This window comes from Myodes glareolus, chromosome 13, assembly GCF_982192425.1.
Source record: "Myodes glareolus chromosome 13, mMyoGla1.1, whole genome shotgun sequence".
In the NCBI taxonomy this organism is placed as follows: Eukaryota; Metazoa; Chordata; class Mammalia; order Rodentia; family Cricetidae; genus Myodes; species Myodes glareolus.
Window position 1 is genome coordinate 9,771,402 of NC_142038.1, and position 16,130 is coordinate 9,787,531.

At 46.6% G+C, this 16,130-nt stretch overlaps 1 protein-coding gene across 2 annotated transcripts in view; it reads left to right on the top strand.

The window, feature by feature from the left end:
• The first annotated feature begins 6,379 nt into the window (after positions 1 to 6,379).
• Positions 6,380 to 16,130, top strand: part of Setbp1 (SET binding protein 1) — a 338,230-nt gene continuing 328,479 nt past the window's right edge. Inside the window, exon 1 of one of the 2 annotated variants that reach the window (XM_085676389.2) lies at positions 6,380 to 7,053. The gene's annotated coding sequence lies outside the window, so the exon portion shown is untranslated. The remainder of the gene's footprint in view (positions 7,054 to 16,130) is intronic. The other variant, XM_085676387.2, reaches the window with a different exon arrangement.

Here is a 16,130-nt window from a genome sequence, read left to right on the forward strand (position 1 = left end):
CTCTGAAGTCAGATTGCTGGGTTTCAGGTCCCAGTTTTGGATAATTACCGGTGTGCAACTTGTCTCAGTTTTTCCAACTAATGTATTTCCATGAACCTTGTTTGAAGGTTTTCTTTTTTTAATTGATATATATTGAGCTCTATGTTTTTCTCTGCTCCCACCCCTGCGTCTCCCCTCCCCTTTCAACCCTCCCCCAAGATCCCCATTCTCCCAGTTTACTCAAAAGATCTTGTCTTTTTCTACTTTCCATGTAGATTAAATCTATGTAAGTCTCTTAGGGTCCTCATTGTTGTCTAGGTTCTCTAGGATTGTGATTTGTGGGCTGGTTTTCTTTGCTTTATGTTTAAAATAAAACCCACATGATCACCTCATTAGATGCCAAAAAAGCTTTTGACAAAAATACAACATCTTTTCATGATAAAGATCTTGGAGAGAGCAGGGATACAAGGAACATACCTAAACATAATTAAGGCAATATACAGCAAGCCAACAGCCAATATCAAACTAAATGGAGAGAAACTCCCAGCGATCCCACTGAAATCAGGAACAAGACAAGGTTGTCCACTCTCTCCATATCTATTCAATATAGTTCTTGAGGTCCTAGCTAGAGCAATAAGACACCAAAGAGAGATCAAGGAGATAAACATTGGAAAAGAAGAAATCAAACTCTCACTATTTGCTGATGGTATGATAGTTTACATAAGCAACCCCAAAAATTTTACCAAGGAACTTTTGCAACTCATAAGCACTTTCAGCAATGTAGCAGGATACAAGATTAACTCAAAAAAATCAGTAGCCCTCCTATACACAGATGATATATGGGCTGAGAAAGAAATCAGAGAAACATCACCCTTCACAATAGCCACAAATAGCATAAAATATCTCAGAGGAACTCTAACCAAACAAGTGGAAGACTTGTATAACAAGAACTTTAAATCTTTGAAGAAAGAAAAATGAAGAAAACACCAGAAAATGGAAAGATCTCCCATGCTCTAGAGTAGGTAGAATTAACATAGTAAAAATGGCAATCTTACCAAAAGCAGTCTACAAACTCAACGCAATGCCCATCAAAATCTCAGCAAAATTCTTCACAGACCTCAAAAGAACGGTACTCAACTTCATATGGAAAAGCAAAAAAAACCCAGAATAGCCAAAACAATCCTGTACAATAAAAGAACTTCTTTTGGCATCCTGACTTCAAACTCTATTACAGAGCTACAGTACTGAAAACAGCCTGATATTGGCATAAAAACAGACAGAAGGACCAATGGAACAAAATAGAAGATGTGGATATTAATCCACACACCTTCAAACACCTGATTTTTGACAAAGAAGCAAAAAAATCAAATGGAAAAAGAAAGCATATTTAGAAAGTGTTGCTGGCATAACCGGATATCAAGATGTAGAAGAATGAAAATAGACCCACATCTATCACCATGCACAAAACTCAAGTCCAAATGGATCAAAGCTGTAGGGTTGGTCCGCCAGATGGGAAATAGAGACAGCTGTCCCAGACTCACAATTTTGGGGCTGGCTTACCCACTCCTCCACTAACAGGCTTGTGTCTGTTGTGGTGCCCTGCAGTACGCAGGACCTGCTCTTCTGAGCGGCAGCTGGTGAGGATCAGGGATAGCTCTTCCACTCTTGACCACGGGGCCAGCTTTTCCACCTGCCCCAGGTATTGATGGTATTGGGGGCTCCTTTTCCCCACCCATGCCACCAAAGACAGATGAGAAATGGGGGCAGCTTCCCCATGCTCACATCTTCAGGGCTGGGTCAACCACACCCGTGTTAACAGGGTTGGTGACTGTTCTTCTCCCCCTCCCCCTGAATCTCCACAGGATCCAGTAGGCAACTGGATATCTGTCTGGGAACAATGATGTGTCAATATCCTTCTAAAGAATTGGTTCCGTATCGTATTCCTTGTTAAGTAGCTTTGAGATGCAAGCAATGTTTCTTGAGTGTACACTGGGCTCTGGGTACAGTTCTAGCCAGTGAAGTTAGGGAAAGCACAGTGCAGTCTTGGAATGAGAGAAAGGAAGCTGTGGGCATGCAGTCTTTCATGGCTTGCTTCTCAGGACAGGAGGTTCATTGATATGCATCAAGATTATTCCACCCAAGGAGCCATCACAGTGTTTCCCACTACGTTGAGTTGAGATCTTTTTTCCTATAACTGTTGTTCTCTGGGCAAGTTCACCACAATTGTTCTGATCCGCAGGGGGAATGCAAACGAGTCTTTACCTTCCTTGAAGCTTTTTTTTACATTTAAGGACAGTCTCACACTCTTCTCTCTGACTCTTCCCAATTTGTTCTGTCCTGCTGAGGTCAAGACTCTCCTGGTTTGGAATGAGGGTTTCTTTGGCTGTGGCCTGGTCCTCAGAAGACTTCAGAGTTCTCATTTTCTCAAAGCAGAATGTGAGGAGTGGAGAGATGAAAGGACTCACTAAAGAAGTCTAAAACCAAGCCACTTGATGTGTGTGTGTGATTCTCCTTGCATCCTAGAACATGCTTCCAAATCTCCATTTCTAGACGGGTCGCTCCTCCATTGTGGTACCTGTAAGTCCCTTCAGTCTGATGCATTTTCTATTAAAATGAGCAGACCCAAGAGGAGATCTACTCACCTCCTCAGCACACTCTGGAGGCATAGCCTCTCACCCAACCCAGGAAAGTCTGATGTTGAGAGAGGTTCAAAAGCAGTTGGAACCATTTAAAAATTAATGCTGAGTCCATTCAAGATGGAGAAAAGTGAAGATGGACCCCAAGCCACAGTAATATGAGCAGTTATTTCTCCTTTGAAATAGGAAGTATTACAGTAGAGTCTTGCTGCCCCATTGTCTCAGTTAGGGTTTCTATTGCTGCAATGAAATAGGCCTTTGAGGGATGCTTCATGCTGACTTGCTTCCCTGGGCTTCCTCAGCCCACCTTCTTATAGAACCCAGAACCACCAGCCCAGAGATGGCGCCATCTACCACGGCCTGGGCCCTCCCCCACTGGTCACTAATTGAGAAAATGCCTTCCAGCTGGATCTCATGGAGGCATTTCCTCGGCTGAGGCTCCTTCTCTCTGATGACTCTAGCTTGTGTCAAGTTGATAAAAAAAACCAGCCAGGACACTCACCTTGGTGAAAGGCAAGAATGACTCTTGTATTTGAACTTAGGAAGGGGGAGGGCATTGATTCTGAGCATCATCGGAATCATAATTATGCTCATATCATCTGAGCATAATCCTTGATCTCAACTAAAGGAGGAACAGACGGAGTAGCCTTGTTCTTTTCTACCTGCGGAAATGGTCGGAACTATTCTTATACTTTGAACTACATCTCAGGCTTATATATAACAAGTTCTCAAATGCCCTGGATTGTGATCATCCTCTATGTTCTTGCATTATTCCTTCACAGATCCTGGGGTAAGGAGCATCTCAAGTGTGACCGTTTCCTAGGATAATCACCAAGACGCCCAGAGCCCAAAGCAACAGTCTAGCTGGCAGCACCCACTACATGATGGTTTCAGAGGAAGAGTGTGCCTCACTCACGTTTATTGGCAATGTCCATGCAAGGCAGAGCTCAGCCCTCATGAATTTTACATTTGTTATCGAGAAAACACATTTAAGAAAAAAAGATACGTGTTCAACAGGTGAGAGGAGATCTGTATGTTCAGTGCACACAAACAATAAATTTGCAGCAGGGTTAAAGAGAACATGGCTTCTGATTGTAGCCCTGGCCCATGTCGTCTACCTCTTGCACAGTTTGCATGGTAAGCTTCTCATTTCTGGTCTTCCTGTCTTAAGTTCTGCATAGGAGTTTATGAGCCAACCTTCCCTTTCAGTGTTTCCAGCTGTGAATTCTATGAGTGTAGGGTATGTGTCTTGTTCTATCTATACCCCTACCCGCACACCCACAGCATCAGTGCATCTTCTATACCATGCAGTAATTTATTGACTACACGATTCTGAAAATGAAGATGTACAAGAGTCAGAGACACATGCCGTGAATTTCACATCTGGTGCTCAGATCCTCCTTTTTCTGGATTCGTATGGCGCTGTTTTCGTATGAACTTCTTTATCAGTCTTTGGCTTGCTCTTCCAGGGTTTGATGCTCGTGCAATCCAAAAGTAGCCTGCTTGGGAAGAAGACAAGAGGAAGCCCCAGGACATCCAGCTAGGATTTGAGGGCAAGTTCTATGTTAACAAGAGATAGACAGTCCAGGAAGGTGGTTTCAACCTGACGAACGCTCAGTTGCTACATTTGAATAGTACGTTCATGAATAGTTACATTGAATAGTTACATTCGTAACGTAATATGCCAGTGTAAATGTAAATGAATATAAACAGAATTGCAAGTTTTCTCTACAGGTGTAAGACAAAGAGTGAAGACATACCTCCTTGTTTCCTTTCCTTCCCTTCCCTTACTTCTTACAACTGAAAGACAGGCCATTAAGGAAAAAGCACTCAGTGAGGAGTAAGGGGCATAGGATCCATTCAAGACTGTAATTTAATGACTTGCGATCGGTCACTGTTTCCTCTACACTATCATGAGGGAGTCCACTAGGTGTTCTCCCAGGTGCACACCATCTGTGCACTCTACTTAGACTTAACCAACTATTGTAGTAGAATAGCATACAGGTTCTTTTATTTGCTTGCCATGAAGCACATCATAGAATATAGCAAACCAAAGGACCCCGTAAACAAACCAAAGAAACAAATCTCCCCTCCCTTTTCTCCCTCTCCCCCTCTCCCTGGTTATGACATGGGCCAGCTATATACTGTGGGAGAGTCATGGTGATTTCTGAAAGGCCTTCTCCTTTGAGAAAACGTAGGAAACAGGCTAGGTGCCGTTACTCTCCTCCAGACTTAGGTCTCGGATTCAGAATTCTGGGAACACAAGGGCATGGTTGTTCAAAACAAAGAATATTTAGTTCGACCTTGCTTCTGTGCCTTAAGTTTTACCTCCATTGCCAGGTGAAAGACCCTACATTTTTTTTCTAATTAAGCATCACTTTCTTACTAATAACAATGTTCTGATACAAACATGATAAAAGACCTGTTGAAAAGGTAACTATCATGGGTGGATCTCGTGTCTATTCAGAACTGTTCTCTGAAGAGCAGAAGACAATGAACTCAAACCTTTTCCCGTCTTCTTTGGCTCACTTTGGACATCCAAAGGGGAAAAAAAACAAAACAAAACCGAGTGCAGTTCTGTGGCAGAATTCATACTAGAAACTAACCCAGGAAGTCAGTGCCTCCAAATCCTTCCATTCCTCAGTCCAGATGTCCCCAAACCCTGAGAAAATATGACAGCCAGGAGCCCTCTCAAAACCCCAAGTTTACTAGAGGTCTTTAAAAGACCTCATGCAGATTCCCCATAATCCTCACCTTCCTCTTATTTTTGTCACGTGATGTCGACATAAACCTGAGGGGTCTCATTGCTCAGTTGCCCAGGAAAGACCTTTGCAATACAAGTACAAATTCTCCCCGAGATTTTTCAAACAGAACCACATTTTGACAAAAAGGAAGACAGACATTCCTTTTATCTTGTCCATTTCTGCCACACTATAAAGGGAACTATGTGTCAGTCATCCCGCCTAGTCCTTGCCTTCATCAAGGGTTCGGTTCTCCTGAATAACAAGGAATGCACACGAACATCTGAATGCAAACAAGTAGCTTAACAAAAAATATAAATCCCTGGAAGTGAAATGTAATTACCAGGTTAAAAAAAAAATAAAAAAAGAGCACCCATTTACGAGAGCCTATCACATTTCGCGTCTCTGCACGCAGCTCCCCCCCAACACTGCTCCTGTTGTGTCAGATAGTGGCAGTGTTGAGCCCGGGAACCGGCGCCCAGCCCGCGGCGGTCCCCGCGGCCGCACAGTCTCCGCGACTGAGTCCGACTCGCTGGAGCTACTGGGCCGCGAGGGCGCTGGGGAGCGGGAGGGGCGCGGGGGCTGGCGAGGGGTCCCGGATTCGCGTCCCCGAACTGTTCTCCTTCCTCCCCGGGCTAGAGCCCGCTCCCTCCCAATTGACCGACATTCACCGAGGGGGGCGGTCGAGGGAGAGGTCACCGGCCGCTTGCCGGCTGCGCCTCCCTGGGCTCCGGCTGGGGAGCGGCCCGGGTTCGCAGAGGGAGCAGTGTGGACTCCCGCGCCCCTTCCGAGGCAGATCGCGGGGTGGCAGTCCCCGCCGGCTCCGCCGCCCGGCCGCTCCAATCCTCCCCCTCCCCCGCTCACGCCCTCCCCCTTCCTTTCAGTAGGACTCCGGGACTCGGGAGAGGGCGCGGGAGGCAGGCACACGGGCCCGACCCCACTCCAGCGCTCGCCGGGGACGCGGGCGGGCGGCGAAGGGACGCGGAGGGGGCGCGGGGCGGGCGCGGCCACAGAGCGGCGGCGGCGGCGGCGACGGCGGCGGCAGTAGCGACCGCGGGCGGACCAGCGGCGGCAGGGCCGGCGGGCGCCGGGGACCGAACTGCACAGCTCAGCAAAAGCGCCCCAGCCCTCGGCGCGCCGCCTCCTGCGAGCCCAGCCGGGCAACATTTTGTAAACCTTCCAATCCATCCTTTGGAGAAAAGGGAAAAAATAGCGTTGAACGGAGAGACGGGGAAATCTATATAATATATATGTACATATGCATATTTATGTATATGTACATATATATATTATATTTGGTTCCTGCTAAAATTAGCCGGGCTCGCCGAGCGCCTGTGTGCGAGTGTGTGCGAGTGTGTGCGTGCGGGCGTGTGTGTGAATGTGATTACTCCAGGACTCCTCGGGCTCCGGAGACGCCATTTTCCCCCTTGATATCTCTCTCCGTAAATCGGTGGCGCGGCGGAGGCGGCCGCGGCGGGCGGGAAGCGCGGGGCTGGCCGGGGCGCTCGCCGCCGCCTGCGCGCCCGGGGGCCCCGGCGCCCCCCGAGCGAGGGCGGCCCGCCCCGCGCGTCGCCGTTTGACAGATGCTCGTCGCTATGGAGTTGCTGCAGCAGCACCTTTGGGGGCTCGGACGAGCGACCGGAGGCGGAATCTGAGCGAGCGCCCAGGCCAGCGGAGCCAGAGCCGCCGGGACATGGGTGAGCAAGCGCGGCGACCTTGGCGCGGGAGCCGGGGTGCCTAGCCTCCCGCCGCGCCGCGGGCCCAGCGCGCCGGGGGCCGGGGGCGGTGTGTACCATGCATGCAAAAGTTCACGTCGCCTCGCCGGGGCTTTGACTTTGCACTGGGCTCGAGGGGGGTGGGGGGCCCGGCCAAGGGGGCGGGATGCAGGTCCCCGCGAGGCTGCGCGGGGATGGGCGCGATTCCGCCGGGTGGTGGGTCGGCAGTGGTGCTGACTTAACTGGAGGAGCCCGTTGGTGGCGGTGATGGTGGAAGCATCGGGCTGGAGGGCTGGGAGCTTATTGAGTTTCGGCTAATCTGATCCCTTCCCCACCCCCTCCTTCTGCACCCTCCCTTGGTCCTGCTGTCGGCTGCCGGGGCTGGCTGGTTTGGCTTTGGTGAAGTGGACTGGGGAAAGGGAGGGGGTAGGAAAAGGGGTGGGGAGGCGACAGGATATTTTTTCCCCCTCTCTTTGTAACTTGCAGGTTAAGTGGAGCTAGAGAGCTACATTGTAACCTAGTTGGATGGGGGGGGGGGGGGTAAATGTATCAGAATCTAAGGTGTCCTTAATAGAAGAACAGGCGAGAAGTGGTCCAGCCAATGAAGGTTGGTGTATGTTTGTGTTCTGGCTGTGTGTTAGTTTTTCTCTTTTAAAAATCTTAATCGGTGAATTTGAGTCTCTTTCTTGTGATCTCCGGGCTGGGGATTGTGAAAAGGCAGGAATTCCCTTAAAAGCAGAGAATGCCCCCTTTGAAAGCACGCATTGTGTGCGTTTGTACAGGAGCCCAGGGCTTGGGAATTAACGCAGGCTTCCCTGTTCGGTGGTTTCCAGAGGAAAATCACTCCGGAAAGGAAACCCTTCAGTATGGATTTATTGTTTTTGTCTTTCGAACCATTATCTCTTTGACTAAAATACTGTCTGTGAAGTTCCTCAGAATCCAAGTCAGGTAAATTAGACTGGGCAGATCTGTTTAGCAAGACGGTTATAACGGGGGCACTGTTTTCGGTGTCTGTGATGGAAGCATTGTTGGGTAATTGTAATTTCCGATCAGTAGAGCATGCTGCTCCTTAAAAAAAAGAAATAAATAAATCAGTTGCTGCTGAAATGCTGTCTTCTACATTCTCTATACACTCTCCCATCTCGCCCCTCCCAGACTCGTACCAGCTACTACAGCTCTGAAATTGAACCCAACTACAGATATTTTGTTGAAGATCAGGAAAGTTGTTCAGTTGGAAGTAGGGATGAGGCTAGAGATACTGGGAGTGTGGTGACGAGTTGTTACTGCCCTCTGATGCCGCATTTATTCTTTATGTGCCTTTGTGGGATTCTCAGCATGTGTATCTGTCTTAAAGGACTGTTGAGGAAAGGATTTCCGATTTGTTTCCGTTTCAAATAAACTGTCCTGATAATCTCATGGTTGATGTCTGATACTAACAGGGCAGTGGTGTGTGTGTGTGTGTGTGTGTGTGTGTGTGTGTAAGTAGTCCTGCAGAAACTCTTTTCTACAAGGGAGTGATTCTAGAATACTACAGAAGCTACTTTGCCTTTGCTGCCCCTAGTCCTCCTGCCCACAAGCATTCACACCTTTCCTGTTGAACTTTGGTTCGAGACCACGGTCTTTATGGAAATACTGACCTTAGTTTCTTTTTTTTATAAAATTTGTTCCTTTCTCCTTTCTTTTATTTGCTTTCCATCTTAGTCTTGTTTTATTGATTGATTGATTGATTTTCTTGACAACTTGCACTGGAAAGTGATTTCATGAAGAAGTTGTCACTGAAACTCTTTGGCAGTTCGGGCCCATCCTCCACGATTTTCTAGTGCCTGCAGAGAAACCTCATGTGTCTCATTCAAACTCAAATTCTGAAATTCTCCTCTGCACTTTGTGCTGTGGGGAAGAGGGACCTGGAGTGGAAGAATGCTCTCTGCAGCCTGATCTTCAGCCCTGAGACCAGATCTAGGGACCTAGGAAAGAGTTTCCTTTCTCACCCAAGTTAAATATGGCCTGGCTGGCAAGAGAAGGTAGTGCCAGCTGGCCAGGGGGAGGAGAGAGTTTACAGCCTTTCAAGATGCAGCCAGTTTACAATCCTTGCCTCCCTCTTCTCTTGACTTCTGTGGCTTCCTTCCACTGCCTGCCCTTAAACTCCTGGAAGGAGGCGGATCTCTTTGCTCCCTCAGCTCCATTTCCAGGTTGCAGAGTTACCTGGAAGGTGCCGTGTGGCTAAGCCTGTGCTTCAGCACCTTGCTCTTTACCAGCAAAGGGATGTTAAGACAGAATGTTCTAGACAAATCTGAAAGGAGTAAGAAGGCACGTGTGCTTGAAGAAGGGCATTTTAACTGCAGGAAATATGGTCGCAGAAAGTACTGAGGCCAGGTACTCAGGGTGCTGCTTGGCACATGATGGCATATGATCCTTTTCCGGAGGCGGGGTGGGGGGAGAGAGAGGGAGAGAGAGAGAGAGAGAGAGAGAGAGAGAGAGAGAGAGAGAGAGAGATCCTAGTTTGAGGAAGTTGCATGGCAGTTGGAGCTGGGCTGTGCAAGCTGCTGCCTCCTCAGTAACCTGAGCTGAGCTGGGGGAGGAGGTGGGGATCACAGGCAGTCAGGAGACAGAGGGAAAGGACTTGTCTTTCTGAGCAGGAAAAATAGATGTGTCACTGGAAAAAAACAAACTGGATGTGGGGGGAGGGACGGCTGGAAGGAACATAAAGGGGAACATCTCAGGCAGCGGTGTTATGTAGGAAGGGGGGCCACTTGGAGCATGGAAGGAAATAACTGCCTTATATGCTTATGAGGAGCCAGGCAAGAGCAAGGCTGTAATCTGATCTTTTCCATGTTAACATCAGAATGCTACATAGGAAGGCCTTGCCAGGAGGCTCAGTTCTAGGTGTCCCATGGGAAGCCTGGAGCTGTCCCTGAGGGAGACAAACAGCTCCTGCTGCCAGGAGAGCATCTGGTCCCAAACCGTCATTCCTCACAGGGTGCACAGTGGTACTTTGAAAAATACCTGACCTCTGTGAAAGAGGGAAGGGGAAAAAAAAGCAGACCTTTGGGTTATTGTAGAATTTAACTAAAAATGACCAATGTGGAGAGCTCAGAGGAAGAATATTGCTAAAGACGTACTAGATAGGTGGGCACTCTGATCTGGGTTTCCCATTCCTTTTCTGCTGTAATCTTAACTTGGAATTCCATTAGGAGCCAGATTACTTCTTCTGTGTCACAGTACTGTTCAACAAGGAGAGGGGAATTCTTGCACAGCGGTCATTGTTACTGCAATCTCTGCCACAAGTTTCTGTAGCATATGCAAAGAGGAGAGTGCACTCAGATGTGTAGAGCATCCTTTCTTGGTTCCTGTGGAGGAACTAACACTTGGCTGGCCAGGCTTCCCCTGGCCTCCCAGAATGCCTGTTTCTTCCTTGGAGACTTGATGCTTTAATTAAAACCAGAAAGCTATTGAAGACAGACCCAGCCAATGAGATTCTGTTTTCTGCGATGCTCGGGGATGAGAAATAAATAATTCTTTTTGCTGATGGCATTTCAAGTTGCTTCAGTTTTACTCATGCCAGAAGAACTGGGTATGTTATTATTAACACACTAGCATTGTGGAAGGAATCTCAGAACTTCACATCAGACATTATGGTGTTTGTTCAGAGCCCTGTGGTATGAAAGAACCCTTCAAGGAAGGGCAAGGGTACCCCTGGAGTGCTCACAACATTAGATCATAGAAGACATCTTTATAACATCCTCACTGAAAGCCACTTGACCAGGTTCCTGGGAGGAAGGGGATAACATTCAGTCCTATTCCAATCTCACCGTGTGTTAGGAAGTTAGGTCAACTATGATAAAACATCTGAAATAACTTAGAATGGGAAAAACTTTTTTCCATGTTGTTATTTCAATTTTAAAAGTTTTAGTTCAGGAACTGTCGGTGCTGGTGCTTTGGGTTTTTTGGTGAGGCTGCACATCACAGCAAAATCCAAAACACAACAAAATCATAGTGGAACAAAGTCACTCACCTCCTGGCTAGGAAGAGAGAGGGAGAGAAAGAAGCAGGGCTTGGGATCCCAGAAACATTGAGCCCACGCCCCCAGTGATGTAAAGACCTCAGGCTAGGTCTCACCTCTTAATTTTCTAGTTCACAACAGTGCCACTTTGGAGATACATGACATTTGATGGGCATTAGCATCCAAACTTTCCATTGCTATTGCCATATGAACTTCTATCTCTCTCTCTCTCTCTCTCTCTCTCTCTCTCTCTCTCTCTGTGTGTGTGTGTGTGTGTGTGTGTGTGTGTGTGTATGTTGGGGGTGGGACTTTTGCTGTGTTTTGATTTCCTTCTATCTTTCTTTCTTCCTTTCTTCTTTTCTCCCTCCCTCCCCCTCTCTTTTCCCTCCTCTTCCTCCTCCTCCTCTTCTTCTTCCTCCTCCTCCTCCTCTTCCTCCTCTCCCCTTTCTCCTTCCTCCTCCTCCTCCTCATCATCATCATCTTCATTTGACACGGGGTCTCACTGTGAAGCCCTAGCCAGCCTGGGACTCACTAGCTGGACTGACTAGCTGGTCTTGAATTTATGGAGACCTATTTGCTTCTGCCTCCCAAATGCTAGCAATAAAGGATTGTATCACCATCTATGGTGTTCTGTATACTCTTAATAAAGGCGAGGATACTTTAGCCAGCCCAGCCCTTGATAAATACAAAAAAGAAAGCACATGAAGGCACAAAATTGATTCTCACTTGCATTATTGTTCTTAGTTTTTATTTCCATTTTCATCTAGTCTCCCAGTTGATTTTTTATGTTCCCTTAGACACATCAAGTTGGAATTAAATGAATGCCATTATTTGTTTAAGTTTTCCATTATGAGTTTCATAGGTACAGGTAGAACAGTTTTCTCAACCTTCCTAAATCTTCAACCCTTTAATACATTTCCTCATCTATGGTGATCCCCAACCATGAAATTATTTTATTGTTTCATCACAACTCTAATTTTGCTAATTTTATGAATTGTAATACAAATATCTGATATGCAGGATATCTGATATACAATCCTTGTGAGGGTTGCGACCCACAGGTTGAGAACCACTGCCTTAGGAGGATCCAGTTGTCCCCTTTCCAGAATTATGGTGGACCATGGTATATTATGACACATAGTCCCATGGAAGACACCAATTGAGCAATTGAGTGGACTCTACAGTGGGCAAGAACTCAGCTTCTCCAAATACCGAGGCAGGAGAGGGGACACATTTTGATTTTTACTCAGGAAGTCATCTCCTTGATCTAACTTAGCTCTTCCCACCCAAAATAGTCCCTTTCATATTCACGGAATTTTATTCATTTCAAAATTATCTTCATATCATATCCACCCCCTCAGATCTTCTTAGGAAGGAAGCCAAAGAAATATTGATCCCTGCTCGGAAGATTAGCGAATGAATAACTTAGGTTGCCTGCAATGGTACAAGTTAGTGGCTGACCTGGGACAGTGCAAGCATGAACAGCCTCACACCTGATGTGGCAAGGTCTGATCCTTCTCATCCCTTCCTGGCTGGATGACCCCACTAACTTATGTAGCTCCTTTGAACCTCAGTAACCTAGCCAGAAAAATGGGGATAAAAGTATCTCTGTCCCTATGTCCTAGGGGTTGTAAGGGTAAAGTTATCCCAAATAATTTCTGTCACTGAACTCTTGGAGATTTTCTGTGCTGCCTCTTGGAAACTGATGCTGGGGTTATATTTGGCACGGCCCACTCTAAGAAGAGTACCCACAGAGCCCCCGTGTCTAGTAGTTTAACAAACTTAACAGCCCATGCATATCAACTGAGGAGTCCGCTGAGGTACTCAGCTCAGTGATCTGTGTACGGGTTGCGTGATTAGATGTGTATTGTGTTACATCTGTGTAGGACTCAGGTTTTCCCATGGTGGCCAGTGCAGCGGCACTCAGGGAAGTACTAGAGCTCAGGAAATGCTCCTTCATCAAAGAATCGTGAGAAGAAAGGGGGCAGACACAAACCTGCCGGAAAGAGACACAATGGGCAATGAGATGGTCTTCGTCAGGGTTCCATGGGGTTGAGATGTGTCATCTAAGAGAGAATGTCTAATATCTATAAAATGAAGGAATGATGGCAGAAATGTCTTTGTCCTAGAACAGACAAGGAATGATCTAGAACCTGGAATGTTCTTCATGGTTTCTCGGCTTCTGGAGTCTTCCATGTTCTCCCTCATGACTCCTGGCTCTCCCTGTCCTGAACCAGCCTCTGGATTTTCCTTAGTGTTCATCTTACAGTGCTTTCCATTGAGCCCCACTTGGGGTAACACACAAGCTTCTATGCCCTTTAGATGGATTTCCTTGATGACACTGAGCATTCTATGCCCTGTCTCCTTCAACTCCTCAGCTTGCTCCATTGCCAATCCAATTGGAAAGGTGCCCTACCTGGTCCTGTGTAACAGGAGCGTCTACCTGTGAAGGCAGGTGTCCCCGCTGTGCTTCTCTGTGAAGATGCACTAGTGACTCCCAATCAGTCTGCTTGTCTCTTCCCCATGACAGGAGCACTTCTGGTACTTCTTGTACTGGTACTTGCTTGCTTGCTTCGGTACTTCTTGCCTTTGCGTCTCCTAATTGGAGACCTATCCAGGAAAGGCACAAGCTTACCACTCAAAGCCTCGCACCCATTTAGGGTTGACTTCTGCTGCGTGGATATATCATACATCTTATGTAGAGTTAAACGATCAAGAGTAAATGTTTTTAAAGTATACCAGATTGTTGCAAAATGAAGCAACACAGGAGGACTTCTTAGAGTGAGTAATAACTAGTTATGTTGATAGCTTTTTATAGTTTTTGGCTGTCTTTCAGGGGAAATCACCCAATCTCAGCTACTCCCTCCAATCATAAGAGGTAATGATATTTTACCACATGGGTATCTTTTCAGTCAGTGGTTTCGCGCATTCATTCAGTAATCAAATGTTTATTAAGTGCCTCGTAGAGTAGCCTCCCCACTCGAACACTCATCACTCGTGATGGTCCCTGAAAATTCCAGTCGTTCACCCCAGTTCCCATGCTTATTCTGCCACTTAACCATTCCGTTTCCTTCCCTGTCTCAATCAACCTGCTCTTCTGCTCATTAGTGACGCGGCAAGCCTGATTCCACAGAGAGTGGCAGAAAGCCACACAGAAGGGGAGGTGGAGGCTTGGGATGCAGGCTTGAGGCTGGACTGGGCACCAATCAGCGTGGGTGAGGAGCCAGTCCCACTGCCTTTCTTCTTACCTTTACTCGTTGGAAAGTGAAAAGGTTAAGACTGATACTGGCAGTCCCATCTGAAATTCTGGGATGCTGCCGCTGGATGTGTCAAGGAGATTTTAAAAGTTCTCCTTTAAAGTATAGAACGCCTCAAACTCATTTAATGACACCCCCACCAACTGTCCAAACCAATCCCCGTGAGAATTAAGGCACTCAGCTTGGTGTTTGATGTGGTTGGAAGAGTTACGGAAGGGGAAGTTGGTGCCCTGGGGTAAATTAAATGAGAAGCTCCCCAATTAGAGCAGAAGAACAGGCTTGGAGGAATGGGGGAGGCAGGGGAAGGGTATGGTAAATATGAAGCAACACCACAAAAAAGTGTGGAAGGAAACAAAGGGTTAAATTATCCTCCTCACCCCCTTTGAAGCCTGACCCTCCTTGGTGAAATAAGTAAGTTGACACACTGAAGATGGTACAAAGTCAACTCTGGAAAGTCCAAAGCTGTCATCTTTGTTGGGACTTTACCATCACCTCCTGTGCCCTGTGGGCATCCGGGATCTCTGCTGAAGCTGCTTCATTTGCACATCTGGGGTCTGGTTATCATTTCATGATGCAGATCATTAGGAGCTCGAAGGCCGGGGCAGACTCTCTGCTTATGGGCTGTCACTCCATCCCCACAGGACTTGCCTGCTCTGCCCCTGGACGTTTGTATGGAAAAATGACTACTGGGTTGTTTTTGTGTGTGCTGGGGGACCAGGAGGAATCCAAAGCCACATTTTTCTGCACCATTGGATGGGGGCAAGATCTGGAAATTAAATCTCTGTCTTCAGGCTCTATGAAAGGTTCATGGGTTTTCTGGATCACCTAGAAGCATACCAGTTGAATTCTTAGAAAGAAAAGATAATGGAAGCAATTCAGATGCTATGGTTTCCAGCCCCCAGGAATCTTGGGGTTTGAAAGGATTTTGGATAAAATCCAAAGGGTTTGGGATGAAAATGGAAGAAAAAAAGAGCAAGCACATTGTGCAAAAGCTTTATTATTATCACTATTATTGTTTTATTATTATCTTTATGTACCAGTGATTCAGTCTGTCCATGGAAAGGAACTGCTTGGAGTGCCTTGGGACTTAGAGAGACACAGGAATGGTGTTAGCTGAATTTCATGCCCTGGAATGTTTTTTGGAGCTAGTGGGGCATCCTATTCTTTGAAACAAATGAGAAATCTTGGGAGCCCAATTCTGTGTAGTTGCTGGCTATGCCCCTAACCTCTTGTTATTTTGTATTTGAGCAAGACCTGGGTTTTTTCTTTCTTTCTTTTTTTGAAAGCATAACATGGTGGCCAGAAAGCATAATTTGACATAAGACCACCGTAGGCCTTCTCTCTGCTTCTAACACTGTCTATAAGAGCTCTATTAAGAAGTTCTAGGTCCACAAATATTTTTGAAGTTTTAGCATTTCAGTTTCTTCCCAGTACTCTTGGATGGGAAAAGTCTGATATAAGATGGTAGTTTGCCCTTGGATGGTCTGTTTGAGGAGACATGCTTAGCTAAAATTTTTCAACTTGATTAAGAACCTTTACCCAAGTGGAGTTCTGCTACTTTTGTGCGGTCCATGCTAAGGTGTATCACGGAAGGCATCAAGAAAGATGTGTTTTTTGAAGAAAGAGGAATCAGGAGCCTTTCATAGAGGGAGAACCTTCAGTGGCAGAAGTGGACTGAAATGAAGTGTGGATTTAAAATTCCCTTGAGGAAACGAATACTAATGATATGATGTATAAAACTGTCAAATTGAGGACTAAATTGTGTGCAGTAGGAGTTCAAGAACCGCTACCAAGGCCAGGTA